General features: G+C 35.0%; 1 long non-coding RNA gene across 1 annotated transcript in view; it reads left to right on the top strand.

Moving 5' to 3' along the window:
- LOC136026671 (uncharacterized) overlaps positions 1 to 17,161 on the top strand; it is a 108,499-nt gene that overhangs the window by 77,198 nt on the left and 14,140 nt on the right. Inside the window, exon 7 of the long non-coding RNA XR_010617386.1 lies at positions 7,727 to 7,824. This is a non-coding gene — a long non-coding RNA (uncharacterized LOC136026671). The remainder of the gene's footprint in view (positions 1 to 7,726; positions 7,825 to 17,161) is intronic.

Here is a 17,161-nt window from a genome sequence, read left to right on the forward strand (position 1 = left end):
CGGACTGGATCCGCTGTTTTTTGGGGAGTTGGAGTGGGGGGGGGGGGTGTTAGTAATTTGGAAATATTGGAAAAAATGAAGTATTTCCAACTTACGAACGGGTGATCAGATCTTAATGAAATTTGATATTTAGAAGGATCTTGTGCTTTAGAAATATTATTAGAAACCCCAACCAGATCCGGTAGCATTAGGGGGGAGATGAGGGGGGAAACCTAAAATCTTGAAAAACGTGAAAATTGAGGAATCTTTCTCTTACGAATGGGTGATCGGATCTTAATGAAACTTGATATTTAGAAAGATCTTATGTTTCAAAACCTCCATTTTCAATTCGAATCGGATTCGGTGACATAATGGGCTGGGTGGGGAAAACAGAAATCTTGGAAACCGGAAATCTGGGAACACACTTAGAGTGGAGAGATCGCGATGAAACTTGATGGGAAGAATAAGCACAAGTTCTAGAAACTTGATTGACATAACTGGAATGGATTTTATCTCTTGGGGGGGTTAGGAGGGGGGGTTAATTAAAAAAAAAATGAGTTATTTTTAACTTAAGAACGGGCGACTGGATCTTAAAAGGACCTCGTGTTTCAGAGATCTTATTTTGAACCCCGACTGGATCCAGTGATACTGGGGGAGTTGGAGGGAGAAATGGGAAATCTTGCAAAATACTTAGAGTGCAGAGATCGGGATGAAACATGGTGGGAAGAATAAGCAGAAGTCCTAGATACGTGATTGACATAATCGGACTGAATCCGCTTTCTTTGGGGGAGTTGGGGGGGTGTCAGTTCGGAAAAAGTAGAAAAATTGAGGTATATTTAACCTAAGAACCGGTGAAAGGACTTTAATGAAGTTTAACATTTAGAAGGAACTCATGTCTCAGAGGTCTTATTTTAAATACCGACCAGATCCGGTGACCAGGGGGAGGAGTCGGAAGAGGAAACCGGAAATCTTGGAAAACGCTTAGAGTAAATAGATCAGGATAAAACTTGGTGGTTAGAATAAGCAAATGTAGATACGTCACTGACGTAACTGGACCGGATCTGCTCTTTTTGGGGGAGTTAGGGGGGAGGAGTCCAGTGCTTTGGTGAGTTCAGCGCTTTTGGATGTGTTAGGACGATGTTAATTGGTATGCATGTCAGGTTCATGCTCAAATTGAGTTGATAAAGTTGTTTTCCCCGATTCGACTATCTGAAATGAGAGGAAAAATTAGAAAAAAATGAGCTATTTTTTAATTACGAGTGGGTGATCGTATCCTCATGAATCTTGATATTTAGAAGGACCTTGTGTTTCAGAGCTCATATTTTAAATCATGACTGACATTAAGCCTCTGATATTCTTTTTAAAATTGATCAGTTGATCCTTCGAATTTCGCTTGAGCTTTGCCATATGAGCTCTTGGCTCTTCCGATCTCGTCACAAGTGCTATGTGTGCTCTTAGCTCTTGTTTTTGTCATGCTTTTTGTCTGATTACTTTTTAGATAATTTTTGGCTAAATTTTTGCTATTGAGACATTGAATTGCAAAGTAACAATTTTCAAACCCATAGATTGTAGGGGAATCAAACTGTTTTTTGTTCTTCTAGGGAGGTAGAAGGGTTGTTTATTGATTTTTCTTGTTGTTTTCTTGGCTCAGGTGAGTTGAAGGATTCTTTGGAGCTTAGGGAAGTCAAACATTTTCTTGTTATACCTCCATTGTTTGAAAGCCATGTCCTCAGGACGATAGGGAATTCATTGCATTATGGTTTCCTTCCAAGATACCCAGTCCTTTGGTTTTGCTTTTGATACTGTTATATCATGGTATTGTTGTTCACTGGTGACCACTTTTGTTTCAAGCGTACTTTTTCTGATCTTAATTGGGTATATTATTAAGTCCATGGCCTCTCGCAATGTTTGCCTTTAGGGCTGATTCACTTGTTCTGACCTTTTGTCACCGGGAGTATGTATAGCTTTTTTAATCCATAATATAATGTTACGGGTCTATGTATGGTGTGATAGGGGGTAGCATGTCGTCTGGGAATCGTTTTGAGGGTAAGAGTTAAGATTGTATCGGGAAAAATTATGGTTTTTGGGGAAATCGTATAGTCCAGTCCTTCCCAATTTTTGCTGGAATGTTACGGGGGGGGTTTCTTATAAAGTTAAGTTAAGTGGATGTGCAAATTTGAACATGGGAGCAGGGTAGTTAAGGGGCATAGACTGAGAGGGTTCTATTAACAAATCTCTATAACCATGGAGACAGAATCATTATCGTGATGTTCAGGTCTCCCGAGCTGTGCAGATTCCCGTGGGAACGATCCAACAGACAATAGGAACTGTACCTGATACCTTGACTCATAGACAAAGACAATTATTGACAATAGCTTTATTTTCTTACTTCGTATACAACTTCAGATAAAAATGACTTCAATATGAATTAGCTGTACATTGTTCATCAAAGACAGAATTTTCCTGAATACTCTTCTGGCTTCCAGGTCTACCTTATATATCCAGAATCAACCCGGATTTCTAAATTGAGCACTGGGTAGACTGACCTCAGAAATGTTGCAATACAACTGTTCTTTTAATTATCCAACATATGGCCTAACCTCCTTGCAAAAGATTTATTACAACGAGGATTTTCACCTCTAGTTCGTTGACCAAACCAGTAATAGAAGTCTGGTTTCTAATTGGCTTTAATCAAAAGTTACATTTTTGAATCCAATTTTGTTAGTTTAAAAAGTATCTTTTTTTGCTTGCTGTAAAACTTGTGCCAATTTTAAAAAGTATCATTTTTGGCTTGCTGTAAAACTTGTGCCAAAAGTAAAAAGTATCATTTTTTGCTTGCTTTAAAACTTGTGCCAAAAGCACAAATCTTATGAGATGATGAATTTACACTTTAAAATCTTTAGACGTATAAGAGATTCTTATTTTAAAACTTTCTAAAGTGACCAAATGAGGGATTTGGTTCTGAGTTCTGTAAGGGGGAGGGGGGCTGCTGGTCCATGTGTCACATATCCCCTATCCTGCTGTAGATTGACGCCCTCGTCAATCAGAACATTCCCTTTCCTTAAATTTTACCTTTCTTAAAACTTTTTATTGTCAAAATATTTTTATTTTAATTCTTTCACCTCAAAAATGATTATTTAAAGAAAATGTATATATTCCTACACCTTGTATTGATCCTACACCTTACACTTGAATTATATTAATACATCACTTGACATGAACAAGGTTTACACGTGAATATCTGATTCCAATTGTTTGTCTTTTATTTGAATTTGTTTGTATTGTATTTAGTTTCCAATTAATCCCAGGTATTCTAACATTAAGGCATACAAATACATTAAAATTATATGATAAAGATTACACTGACACATTTACTTCAAATTTCACTATAATATTGGCGTTTTCTTGTATCATTCGTCACTTATTGTTAGATTTAAATTTATTTTGATTTCCAATTTCACTTTAATATTGGCATTTTCTTGTATTGTTCATCACCTATTGTTAGAATGTTAGTTTTAGGCATAATCACAATTTTTCTATTTTCGCCCATTTCACTAATTGAACTGATGTCTAAGGATAATGTCATTTTTCAGTCTTTCACCTCAAATCATATTTACTGCTTGAGACTTTAGCGATTGTTGAAGTTTATTTTAATTTTACGCTTTCTGACAAAATGGGAAGTGCGGGACCCGGGACACCTATCCCCTAGCAATTTAAGTACGATAGTACAGCTGGTACTACGGCTCTTCCGTTCCGTTTCCACTCTCTTCTGCATTTGTGTTGTTCTTAAAGCGTTTGTTGATTGTTTTACGAGGTTAAGGTAATTCTTAAATAAGTAATACCTTACTTGGCAGTTGTTGCACTAGTTATAAAATTAGGGTAAGTTGTTTTCTTCCAAATCTTCATCTGTGTTTGTGACGTTGCTAAAGTCGGGTTTCAAGTTGATGCAGGCTGTACGTCGTGATGCCTTCGGGAGCGTGTGTTGGGTGTACCTCCTCGCTTGGATATTGTGTCTGCTCAGGTCTCTACGATTCAGTTAGAGGGATGAAGATGATTGCAGGACAGTAGCTGTAGCTTGTTTGAGCAGTCTTACTTTGGGCGATAGCTGTCGGTTCAGTCAGATTTGTGATTTGGGCAATTTTTGACGGTTGATAAAACATGATAGGTGTTTCTTAATTTTGACCATGCCATATAGTCGGCCAATGCCAGAGTATGCCAATTTCTATAATAAAAATTTCCAGGCAGAATCATATGGTTATTAAACAAAACAAAAATTAAACATTTAACAAATTAAACAATTAAACATTAAACAATTAAACATTTAATTGCACTTGTTTCAAGGATGATTAAGCATATGGTAAACGTGGCAACGTATTAATATTTTGTTATGTTAATAAGGGACACTGTTCAAAAGCGACGGTTAAGCACATGATTAAATTAGAGGTTTTATTCTCACATATTTCTAATTCTTTATATTCCCAACCCATGACTTTGTAGAAAAGAAACGTCATTGTATAGTGTCATAGCCTTTCAACTGTCATGTATTAGGAATATTTCGTCTTAGTAACACAATATCGAAAATTACAAGTGACAACCTATTCTCTTGTTTATATTAAAAAGGGACAAGTGATTTGTACTTGTCAGAGGTCTGGATTTTACATAAAATTTTTCTTTCTTATTTTCCTTTCTTAGCGGCAAAGAATTAAATCAAATAAAAAAAATATTTTTTTTTAAATTATCTTGATTTTTTCAATAAATAACTATTTTTATTTTATTCCAGGCCGATAGATTGCTTATTAAAAATCTAATTTATCTGGTCTTTTGACAACTCGGCCTGATCTTGTTGCTACCTTTTCTTCTTTAGGCTCAGTTTTCTTCTTCGGTTTTGCTAGCGATATTAAATCAAATTTTTTATACTGTTTCTTAAGGAATTTTTGACCTTTTAGTTGTGCCCTTTTAGCTTGGGAAGTAGCACTATGTGGTCTTGTTCCTTCTGAGTCCTTGAGCTTATCTGCGTCTGATTCACTGTCAGTATCTGAGGAACTGGTATTTGTAGATTTAGAATCTGGTTCTTTTGAAGAAGAAGTTTGAGATTTAGGTGTTGACCTTGCTTGACCTTCTTAAATTTCTTCTCCTCGCGAAGTAGAGGGTTTACTAATTGACTCGTCTTGTTGATTTCTTGGCTCGGGAGAATTGAAGGATTCTTGGGAGCTTTGGGAGGATTCAAACGTTTTCTTGGGGTGCCTCCATTGTTTGAAAGCCATATCCTCGGGAGGATGGGGAATTGATTGCATCATGGTTTCTTTCCAAGAAACCCAGTTCTTTGGTTTTGCTTTTGATACTGTTATGTTGTGATACTGTTGTTCACCCGTGGCCGGACTAGCATTAAATGTACTTTGTCTAGTCTTAATCTGATAATTAATAAGATCCATTGCTTCTCGTAATGTTTGTCTTTGGGGCTGGTTGACTCTTTCTGACTCTATGTCCCCAGGAGTCTGTATAGCCTTATTTAATTCATCCTGTAACGATAAAGGTCTGTCTATTGGTGTGATAGGGTGTACCAAATTGTCGGGAAAACGTTTTGGAGGATAAGGGGTTGATATTCTATCTGGGAAAAATTGTGTTTGTGGAGAAATCGAATCGTCCAATGCCTCTGACTCCTCACTTGAAGATGAGTCGGTGTTCCTCCGTCTCCGCGTGACGGGGGTACTTTTTTGGGGGGTAACCATATTTGTCATCGTTAGAAATTTCTTAAATTTCTCCTCGTCACTACTATTTTCAAAATATCCTTGTTTAAAATTAAAAGGTTTAAGCTCACTTAGTCTAGAGCGAGGTGGTTCATTTTCGTCCTCCGAGGTATTCGATGTTGAAGGTTGAGGGGTCCATATTTCTGTGAAGTTTGCCCTTTTTATACGACTGACATGCGTTTTATAGTTTTTTCCCGTTTTTGGTTTTAATAGTTTAAATGTAACGTTATTATCATATTTTTTAATTATTCTCTAGGGTCCAGTGTATCGGTCAGAGAGCTTTTTGCCGTCCGATTTGTTTTCATTTTTTAAGTAAACGCAATAACCTACTTGAAAATCGAGTTCACCTTTGACATCCTGGATATTTTTGGCATCTTGTTTCCTTTTTGATTTTTCTATTTCTTGTTTTACAAGTTTATAAGTTTTTCTCATTCTATTGATAAATTCTTGCTTATAATCTTCAGAGTCATTATAGTATTGTCTTGACTCTATAATTTCATTATACGGGATTCTAAAGTCTCGTCGGAATATTATATAAAATGGGTTATCACGTATAACTGGGGAATAAGCTGTATTAATCACATTCGTTAAATAAGGTAAGGTTTCGTGCCAGTTCCATCCATCACCCTTAGTGTAAATTCCTAAAATATTAGAGAATAGCTTGTGCCTGTTCTCAATTTTTCCATTGGCCTGGGGGTGGTAGGGGGTCGTTATCAAAATATGAAAACATTTTGATAGAATTATCGGAAAGTATAAAACTATGAAGCTTGGAAAATAGCTTCTTTTTTGTTGATATACAACTGTACAGTAACGTTTTGTTTTAAAAATTTTAAAAATATTTCGTTAGAATTATCAGCATGTATAAAACTATGAAACTACAAAAATAGCTTCTTTTTTGTAGATATACAACTGTAAAGTGGTCATTTTGTTTTCGAAATTTGAAAACGTTCCGATAGAGTTATCCGATGGAGTAATTTACACTTTAAAATCTTAGGACGTATAAGAGATTCTTATCTTAAAACTTTATAAAGTGAACAAATGAGGGATTTGGTTCTGAGTTCTGTAAGGCGGAGGGGGGCTGCTGGTCCATATGTCACAGGAAGATGAATCCCTATCTTTGCGTTTTTGCGTGATGGTGGTTCTATCTTTGCAAGCAATCATATTTGTCATCGTTAGAAATTTGTTGAATTTTGCTCATTACTCCTATTCTCAAAATAACCTTGTTTGAAATTAAAAGGTCTAAGTTCCCTCAGTCTTGATTGCGGAGATTTATTTTTATTATTGGAAGAATCCAATGTTGTTGGGCATTGGGTCCATGTTTCTGTGAATTTCGCCCTTTTTATGTGACTAATATGTGTTGTATAGGTGTTGTTAAGATTTAGGGTTTAGGAATTTAAATGTAATGTTGTTGTCATATTTGTTTATAATTCTATAAGGTAAAAAATATTGGTCAGAGAGCTTTTTGCCGTCGGCTTCCGTTTCATTTTTTAAGTAAACACAATCTCCTATTTGAATAATAAGTTCTCTCTTAATATTTAAGATGTTTTTTGCTTCTTTTTTATTTTTGATTTTTCGATTTCTTGTTTTACAAGTTTCTAAATCTTTCTCATTCTGTTGATAAATTCTTATTTATAATCTACGGAATCATTAGAGTATTATTGTCTTGACTTCATAATCTCATCTTACGGGATTCGAAAATCTTGTCCGAATAGTATATAAAATGAGCTATCACGTATAACTTGGGAGAAAAATGTATTAATCGCATTTGTTAAATAGGGGATGGTTTCATGTCAATCTCTTCTATTTTCTTTTGTTTAAATTCCTAAAATATTAGAAAATTGTTTGCTTCTGTTTTCAATTTTACCAGTTACATGTTTCACAGCTATTCGCGTAATCCTTCAATTTTGTTAAGGCTGAAGTAACAAAAAATTACTGCTTAGTTTATGGAAGGTTTTATTTATTCCTAAATGTATTTAGTCCTAATTTATTTATTCTTTCAGGAGGATGTCCACATCCTTACAAGAGACCGGTCCAAATGGAGGCACCATGAAGCATCACTCTCGACGCCGGAAGCATTTCGGCAGGAGCATTAAGTCAAGTTAAGTCAAGTCACAATTCTGTACAATATTTTTTCATCTAAGTCACAATAAAAATTGTCAATTTCTTTTTTGAAAGTTATCGGGGCTTTAGGTAGTTCTTCGTCTTATAGGAAATAATATATTAGGGCAGCACAGATTTTATCTTTTTTTTGACATATTTTTATGTTATTTAATGAAAGTAGACTGTTTTTGCATTCTTCCTTGATAGGATTGTCGGTTTTATTTTTTATTTCTGTTTTGAGTAGTATTTTGGCTTTATTGCGTTAACTTTCTCGGATTCATTTTCCAAAGGGATTGCGTGTTTTCCTTTAAGATATTCGAAGTCATAATCTAAATCTTGAATTTTTAGGATCCATCGTGCAAGTATCCCCGTCGGCTTTTTGAAAGTCTGTTGATATTGAAGGCTTTTATGATCTAAACTTAGTTTAAATTATGTTCCCAATAGATACAGTCGTAATTTATCTAGTTGGTGTATAATTGACAATAATTCAAGCCGGGTAGCTGAGTAATTGCCTTCTCCAGGGTTTAGGGTCCGAGAAGCGTACGTTATACTGTTTATCGTTTCTTCCATTTGTTGATTTTCCCGCACAAGATCTAAAACTTGCTTCTTCAAAATAAATTTCTCAGCTTTTTTCCCCTTATTTTTTTGTAGCCTTTCGATTTTGAATCAATTTTTTCGTGTCTCCTTTGTCTCTTTTACTTTTTCTTGTCTTCCTTGTCCATTTTACTCTTGTTCTTTTTCGTCTTCTGTGCCAAATCTTCCTGTTTTGTCCGTTTGTCATCTCCTGCATTCTTTTCAACTATTGCTGTTCTACTGTCTTGTATCTTGTAGCTGTATTTTGGATATTCATTAAACACTCGCAATTCAGTGAATTTCTTTGAAGAAGCTTCATCGCTTATTTGAGGTGAAATTTCATTTAAACATGCATCAGTACTATGGCATGTATCTTGTATCTCGTAAGTGTATCATGGATACACGTATCTAGGGTACGAGAAGCATTAAAGCACTCTCTAAAGCACTCGGTTATGTCTACTAACTAATTCGAATACATGTCACACACTTGGAAACACACAATACATTGCACTCATGTAAAACATTGAACATATAAACTAGCCTAGTTCGAATATATTCCATACCAGAAATACAATAATATAATACGGTTATATATATATACGTCCACATAGAATATACTCTCATACTGAAAAAACACATTACAATTTAGTCCATAAATGGATCATTCGGTGTGTTATTCGACATTTTTCCAAGGACTTTAGTTAAGTTTGTAGCCCTACCTGAACTTGAAAAAGACTTCTTGAAAAAGTGGGTCATAGCTCTTAATGTGCCCGAGTCCGTTTGAGCATATTTGGCTATCGCTTTTATGCCTACCAATGATGACTTTGCTGTGCCTCTAGAACTATCCACCGTAGCAGTAATATATGCTTGTACAATAGGTGCCAATGAAGCGGCGGACATTCGCGCATCTTCCAATATCGATGACTCGGATGGAGTCAACCTCGGGCATCTGTAAGCGATATAATTTATATGCCATTTCCTTGGGTCTTGTTTTATGAGCTTATTCATGTTCACAATTTTCTCAATATTAGTCTTACATAACCCATACACCTCATTCCACCAATACTTGTTCCTCATTTGAGCAATAACTGCAACTGAAGAACAAACAACAGCCGTGCCAGCTGGTGTAGCTCCTGCCCTAATCTGTATAGCTCGTGGTACCTCAGTGGCTTGAGTTGATACGCTCGTTTGGATTACATCATAAGCTCTGTTGACAGATACAAAATGCGCAATTTTGTGAAATAGGTAATTCGGTGGAAAGTAACCAACAATGTCACCAGCTAAACAAGCTTGAAGAATATTAGAGTAAGCCTGTTTATATTCATCTGATAAATCAGTAATATAATGATGTCCTCGAGTCCTAAAAACCAACTCAGCCGCCATAGGTATAAGTTTTGCCACTTTAGAGCATTTTTCTATATCTACCACTACTGATCCAGATTTTATTTCAACATTATTATCCTTACTATTAACAATCCTTTTCTTGAATTCTTGAAGATTTTTCTTACTAGGCATTTCTGTAACATCAGCCCGCCTCACCTCGTACAAATCATCAGGATCTAGCCAACCGTCTTGTACTATGAAAGCCCGCACAAAACTCGCAGCAATCCCTTTGTTAGAATCTGTTAGGTCATCTGCAAATACTTTAGAATTTAAGTAAGCAATCTGGAAGAAGTGCCGCATTTCTAGCTGGTCCCCAGCATTTTGTGTTAGAACATGTTCTGGCTTAATCCTTGGAACAGTGTAATCAGGTGGGATGACTAAATATTCCTTCTTGCGTAATGGCCCGATAGTTACCCTTTCGTGGGAATAAGTGTCTTGACCATTGAACAACTCGAACAAATATAGTAGTTGTTTAACGTCTTCGGGGTCGGGAACGTCCTCATCATATTCTCGCACTGGTAAATCAACAGATTGATTCTTTTCTTTTTGAATTCCATCGTATTTTCGATACCTTCATTCTCCCTAAAATTTTCAACATTTTGTTCATATCTAGAAACCCCCCATTTATCTTGAATTGGTTTTGAAGTTGGTGCTCTACCTTGTTTACCAGTAGGTAAAGGGACAGGTTTTGGTACTGCTGAGGCTTTCTGTGCAGGAGTGATTTGAGCAGCTAAATCCAACATCATTTGTTCGGCACTATATACTGCGGGGTCATATCCTTGAGCACGCATAGTTTCATAAGTCTTTTTGTTAGCTTCTTTAATTTCCTCATTCAATTTATCACGTGTAGCCACAGCGTTATTATGTTCATCAGTACCAAAATCAGTTCAAGAAAGTGTTTCCAAAACCTCCCTCCCCAGGACATAAGCTGGATTCTTGTCAAATTCATCGTCGTATTCATTAATATTTGTCAATAACGGTATTATATCTTTAAACTCTATTTTTTCATCATAAGGTGGAATTTCAACCATTTTTGTAACACTAGAAACAAAAGCACAAACACAACACTAATACTTTCACAAGTTAACAAATATAAAACAATACACACACAATAATACACACTTTTAAAGACACTAGAACAATATTTTAGTTTTTGTTTTTTGCTTTATCTAATCTAACACTTTAGTCAGCCTTTATTACATAAACACATAGAGTGCATGTATCATTTAAACGCTAGGCTACTTAATAACTTTTCTTCTCCGTTTATTATTTGGGATTCGATTGCCCCAATTCCTTTAGTTGAGGCATCCGATGTAACAACGAATTTTCCTGTTTAGAAATCTGGTAATGATCAGATAGATTCTGAAATAGGTGCTTTTTTTTAGGTAATCTAAGGAATCTTGAGCTTTTATTGACCAAGTAATTTTTTGTGAATTTGCTTGGATATTTCAGCTAGTAGTTTTGCTTCCTGTGAGTAATTCCTTATGAATCTCCTGAAATAGCTCATTAATCCTAGAATCCCTCTCAATTGTTTAATAGTTTGAGGGATTTTGAGATTTTTAACTGATTTTATTTTTCAGGGTCTGGGGAAATTTGTCCTTGTGTCAAAACTATTTTTTTGTTTGTTTGAAGAAAAATACGTTTTCTGGTCTTCATTTTAAATTTCCTTCTCTAAATTTTTCAAATACTTTTGCTGAGGTTACTAAATGGTTTTCTGAATTATTATCCAGACAAATGACGTCTTCAACAAAATGAACTATGTTATTTAGATCTCTTCACAATAATGCAATTTCACAATAATTGCACTACATAATGCACTTGAACTCGTTTTTAGTCCATAAGGTACTCTTAAATATTCATAAGAGCCACACTCCGTTTTGGAGATCGCAGTTTTAAATATTTCATTCTGAGCTATTTTAACTTGATGGTAACTTTGTGTTGAACCTAGGGTAGTAAATATTTTATTCTTATTTTATATGTGATCTAGAATTTCATCTATTCTAGGTAGAGGAAATTTGTCGCTAACTTTTGTTTGTTTAGGGCTGTATAATTTACTATTAACCTAAGATCATTATTTTTTGGGGTGATCAAAATAACGGGTGCAGAATATGGACTCGTGCTTGGTCTTACGATCTCATTTCTTTCTTATAAAAAAAAATTAGCAACAGATTCATATGATCCAGCTGCTTTTCTATTGATGTTGGAAATTTTTAGTGTTGAAATTGTTAGTGTTTCACTAAAAATTTCTCCATTATCAAAGAAATTTTGCTTCCATTCTCCATATTTTCCATATCTCTTTGGACCATATAATATCAGGTTGTGGGCACCAGTTGCCTTACACTGTAATGTCACAGACCCATTTTCTTTTGCCACAATCTTATTGCTCCTTTCAGGATTAACTGGAAATTGAAATAAAATTGGACAACCTCATTTCTTTCTTAAAAAAAAGTAGCAACACATTCATATGAACCAGCTTCTTTTCTATCGATGTTGGAAATTTTTAGTGTTGAGATTGTTAGTGTTTCGCTAAAAATTTCTCCATTATCAAAAAATTTCGCTTCCATTCTTTATATTTTCCATAGCTCTCTTTGGACCATATAATATCAGGTTGTTGGGCACCAGTTGCCTTACACTCCAATATCAAAGACCCATCTTCTTTTACCACAATCATAGTGCTCCTTTCAGGATTAACTGGAAATTGAAATAAAATTGGACAACCAACTGCTTTATAAAACTTTATTTATATCCTATCAAAACAAAAAGGGGCGCAAATCCGCTAAATGAAAGATCATAATGTTAGGGGAAAAAAGAGAAAAGTGAAGAAAATCTGTGAACAAAAATAAGTACTTTTTACAATCATAAGAACAAAATCGAAAGATCCATAACGTAACACAATCAACATAGAAATGATATAAGATATAAATCATAAGAATCATAACTCTATCATTTAATTATTAAATAGAGAAGACCAATTATGATTAAGTTTACTGTTGAAATTACATGTCGATAGCCCCAAACAGAATACAATTTACGCATAAACAAAAGGCTTAAAATCAAAGGCTAGGTCATCAGCACTGTTTTGCTTATTTATGACCTCAAAGTAAGCAATACCCAAAGTATATACTAAATATAACTAAATCTAAATGTAATCTTAGCTGTTTCTTTGGGCTTAAATCAACAAAAGTTGACATTTTGACAAAAATAAAGCTTCTAGAAAATCCTCTCAAATTTTAGCCCACCTGCAAACCCATAGAAATTGAGTGAGCACACTTTTATCTCACCCTTGAAAATTTTTTGAACCCCTTTTAACTGTACCCCCTCATAGAAGGAAACCTCGTGACCTTTGATAACCTTGTTATCTATCTCCTTTAAAATCTAATACCCACAAACTACAGTCGCTCGAAATTTGTTTTAAAATTGATTTGTCCTGACTTTCAACAATCGATCCTATCGGTTTCTTTAAGTGGAATATTATATACATATGTTTGTTCTCATTTCCTTCTAGCTTCTACATTTTATTTATTAGCCATTCTTTATGCTTATATGGTTTACGATAGGGCTGTTTTGCCACTGATAATCCCGTAGTTTGGATTGCATTTTTGTAAAATGGGAAAAGTCCCATGTCGTCTTCAGATGTCGAAAAAACATCTTTAATTTCCCACAGTAGGTTGTATAATTTTTGTTTCAATTAGGTGTCAGTTATGTGGTTTAGATCAGATTTCTGAAGAAATTGATTTCTTGATAGGGGGTATTCATGGTCAGTTTGGGTAATTTATATTGTTTACGAAGTTCTTTTCCGATTTTTTCCAATTATCTATGTCAGTCTTCGATACTACTTGTATTTCCACTAAACATTTACCTTTGTTTAGGGTAATCAGATCATTTGCGTGAGTCTTTTTTACTCAAATATAAACTTCAGCTCTTTCGTAATTTATAATTTGTTCTTCATATGTTAGATTTTTCGGGATATCTTCCATCGGTGAGGCCACCCAAATTTTGTTTTTATCATTTGTTGGCTCTAGCATTTGCGATATTTGAACTCTGAATTGATTTTGGAGGAATTTTAGTCTGACACACTAGAAATCCATAGTATTTTTCATTAAGATTTTCCTTTATTAAATTCAGAATGTATCCATTGGTTCTTTCAATGCAGGCTCTATATTCGCAAATTTCTTCCATAAATTGGAAATTTCATCAATTTATTTTTCTCTATACTCTTTCATATTGCATATTTTTTTCCTTTATTCGATTAGTTTTTATGTTATTTATCATTCTTTTATTATCTGTCAGGTAGACGAATTTTGAGTTTGCAACGTAAAATAATATTTTATTGGTTTTATAAAATTAGCCTCGTCTGGGAAGTTTTAGCAAATTATTAATCGAGTAGGAAAGTTTTTGTTATCCCTACGTATGGTTTGATACACAGATCCTTTCACGTCCAGATCATGTCTGGTTACACTTGACAGGCTGGAGCATATATTACTCATTTGCCGTATAATATAATTGGGTAATTTGTCAAATACGAATGCATTTATCGCATTTACCATTGCCCCTGAATCTAAAAGGGCTGAGAAATGAATATTTTGCTACCCTAAAATCCTTAAATATCGGTAACATTTTATTGTTTGCTGCACATAAAAATGGTGTGATCACTGTTGGGGACCTTTAAAAATGTCTGCCGCCAAATTTTGGTCCTATGAGCTATGGAGGCTTGTATTGTTTCCCTGGGGCTCCCAGATGTTAGGTGTAGAAATTTGATCTGATCTAATTTGGTTCTTTTGATTACTATTTGAAATGGAATTGTTATATTGTTCCTGTCGGCTGGTATAACTACCTCTTGTATTCCAATTCAAACCATTATAAGGTTGTTTTGTTCTCCGGCGATACTGATGTGCATTGCTTTGGAAATTTTCGTTTGGATTTTAGTAATTACCTCTTGTCAAGAAAGTGTGCCCTCGATTACCATTTGTTGCGTACCCTTTATAGCTTGTCCCCCTGAACAAACGGCTGCTCGTCCCTCTAAAATTGGGGTGATAATTGTCGTTCACCAACAGTTCCAGGCTATATTGCCTAATCGATTACAGGTTTAACACTTTATTGGTTGGTTACTGGTTGGTGAGCTCAATTGATAATTGGGGGCAAAACATATTTGTCTTGGAGTTGTCGGGGTTCGATTTTGATTTCGAACGGGTTCCGGTGATGATTCTTTAGAGAACAATCGTGGAGAAGAATCTCCTGATTTTATAGGGGTTTTATTTTCTACAGTATTTATCGATAATTTAACCGTGTTTTAGTTTATTCAGTGAACTTCTGTCAATGAATCTTTTTTGCAGGGCTTGTTGCAAGTTTTTTTTTTTTTTTTTTTTTTTTTTTTTTTTTTTTTTTTTTTTTTTTTTTTTTTTTTTTTTTTTTTTTTTTTTTTAGTATCCCTCAACGCTGATTAGTGATCAAATCAACCATGTTCTATTTCCTGAAGTCTATTCTGTTCTTGTCGACTATTAATAGTTTTAAAGATCTTGTAAAAGTATAAAGTAAAATGTTGTTATGCATAGCTGTTTTGCATAAGCAAATTTGTTATACATAGAAAATTATGTGTTTAGTCTACAATGTTAGTCAACTTTTAGTTTTGCTCTTTCTGTAAAATAACAATCTCTTAGTGAAAGTTCCCGGTGGTTATTTATAGCGTCACTAGAAAATTGTGTTATATTGACATATTTTTTAGTTTTTTGTTTTTTATGTAGAGTTGTTATTTAGAATTACGTTATTTTGCAAATCTTTTGCTAAATGTTTCCAAAGCATATGTCTAAGGAGAACTTTAGAACACAATTTTCTTCACGGATGGAGGATGAGAGGTCACCAAAAGCGTGCGCTTTTTTGCCACTCATAATGCAGGATTTAAAGGATTTAAAGGCAATAGACTGGATTTAAAGGCAGTTGAAGCCTCACGGGGTATAGCTTTGAATACATTGGAACAGAACAAAAGTGTGTGATATTGTGTTACCCATATGTGGCTTAGAGTTGCTTATCTTAGACACTAGATAATCCTATGCCTTTAGAGGCACTTAGGGTATTTAAGAAGAATCGTCAGTCATCGCTGCGGCCATCCAGACATCCGCCTATTTGATTTGAATTGAAGCAAACAGGCTAAATTGGATACTTAGGTCTACTTTTGCAGTATTAGCAGAGTTTTTAACTAGTTTTCTTATTCATTTAAATTGTCAAAGGTGTTTTTCTATAGGGTGTCGGCTTATGAGATGCTTCAAACAGGCTAAATTGGCTACTTAGGTCTACTTTTGCAGTATTAGCAGAGTTTTTAACTAGTTTTCATATTCATTTAAATTGTCAAAGGTGTTTTCTATAGGGTGTTGGCTTGTGAGATGTTTCAAACAGGCTAAATTGGATACTTAGGTCTACTTTTGCAGTATTAGCAGAGTCTCTAATAAGTTTTCTTCTTCATTTAAATTCTCAAAGGTGTTTTCTATAGGGTGTTGGCTTGTGAGATGTTTCAAACAGGCTAAATTGGCTACTTAGGTCTACTTTTGCAGTATCAGCAGAATTTCTAATAAGTTTTCTTATTCATTTAAATTATCAAAGGTGTTTTTTATAAGGTGTTGGCTTGTGAGATGTTTCAGACAGGCTAAATTGGCTACTTAGGTCTACTTTTGTAGTACCAGCAGAATTTCTAATTCTGCACATACACTTCAAGTAAGAAAAATACTTATCTCTATAGTCAGAATTGCATCCTGAATCCAAAGTTATTGTGCATTTGCATCAGAAAGGAAATTAATATTCACCATATACAGACCTAGCCTATACCAATTCAGGGTATATATTTGCACGTTAGTGAGTATATGTGTATGTATGTGTATGTGTGTGTATGTGTATATGTATGTGTGTATGTATATGTATGTATATGTATGTGTATATATATATATATATATGTATATATGTAAGCCCTATAGATAGGTAGAGTAGCTCCATAGGAGGCTTAGGCCAAGTAGGACCTTGTCCCAGTGGGGCCCATAATAGAAACTGGGAAACCCTCCCCTGGGGGTCATAATTTCAGGTGGAGGAGGAAGAAGGCCCCTCAAATGTACACTCAGCAGGGCCAACTGCCGTGTTCACGCGTCAGATGAGTTACAAACCTTCTCCCAGTAATGGGTTAAATTGCATGGTGAAGCAGAACACCATCGTGGGAGGATCCTCTATAGGAGGACAACTGCGGCAGGGCGTAAGATCCAGATTTATGGACAACGGCCTCTGTAAAGGGCTGCCTCGACCCTTTCGGGGTACCTGCAAGACTGGGAAACTTGCGGTCAATTTTTCCCACTTGAGGAGTGGCGCCCCTCGAGGAAATTATAGCCTAGTAAACAACACAG

This window comes from Artemia franciscana, chromosome 4, assembly GCF_032884065.1.
Source record: "Artemia franciscana chromosome 4, ASM3288406v1, whole genome shotgun sequence".
In the NCBI taxonomy this organism is placed as follows: Eukaryota; Metazoa; Arthropoda; class Branchiopoda; order Anostraca; family Artemiidae; genus Artemia; species Artemia franciscana.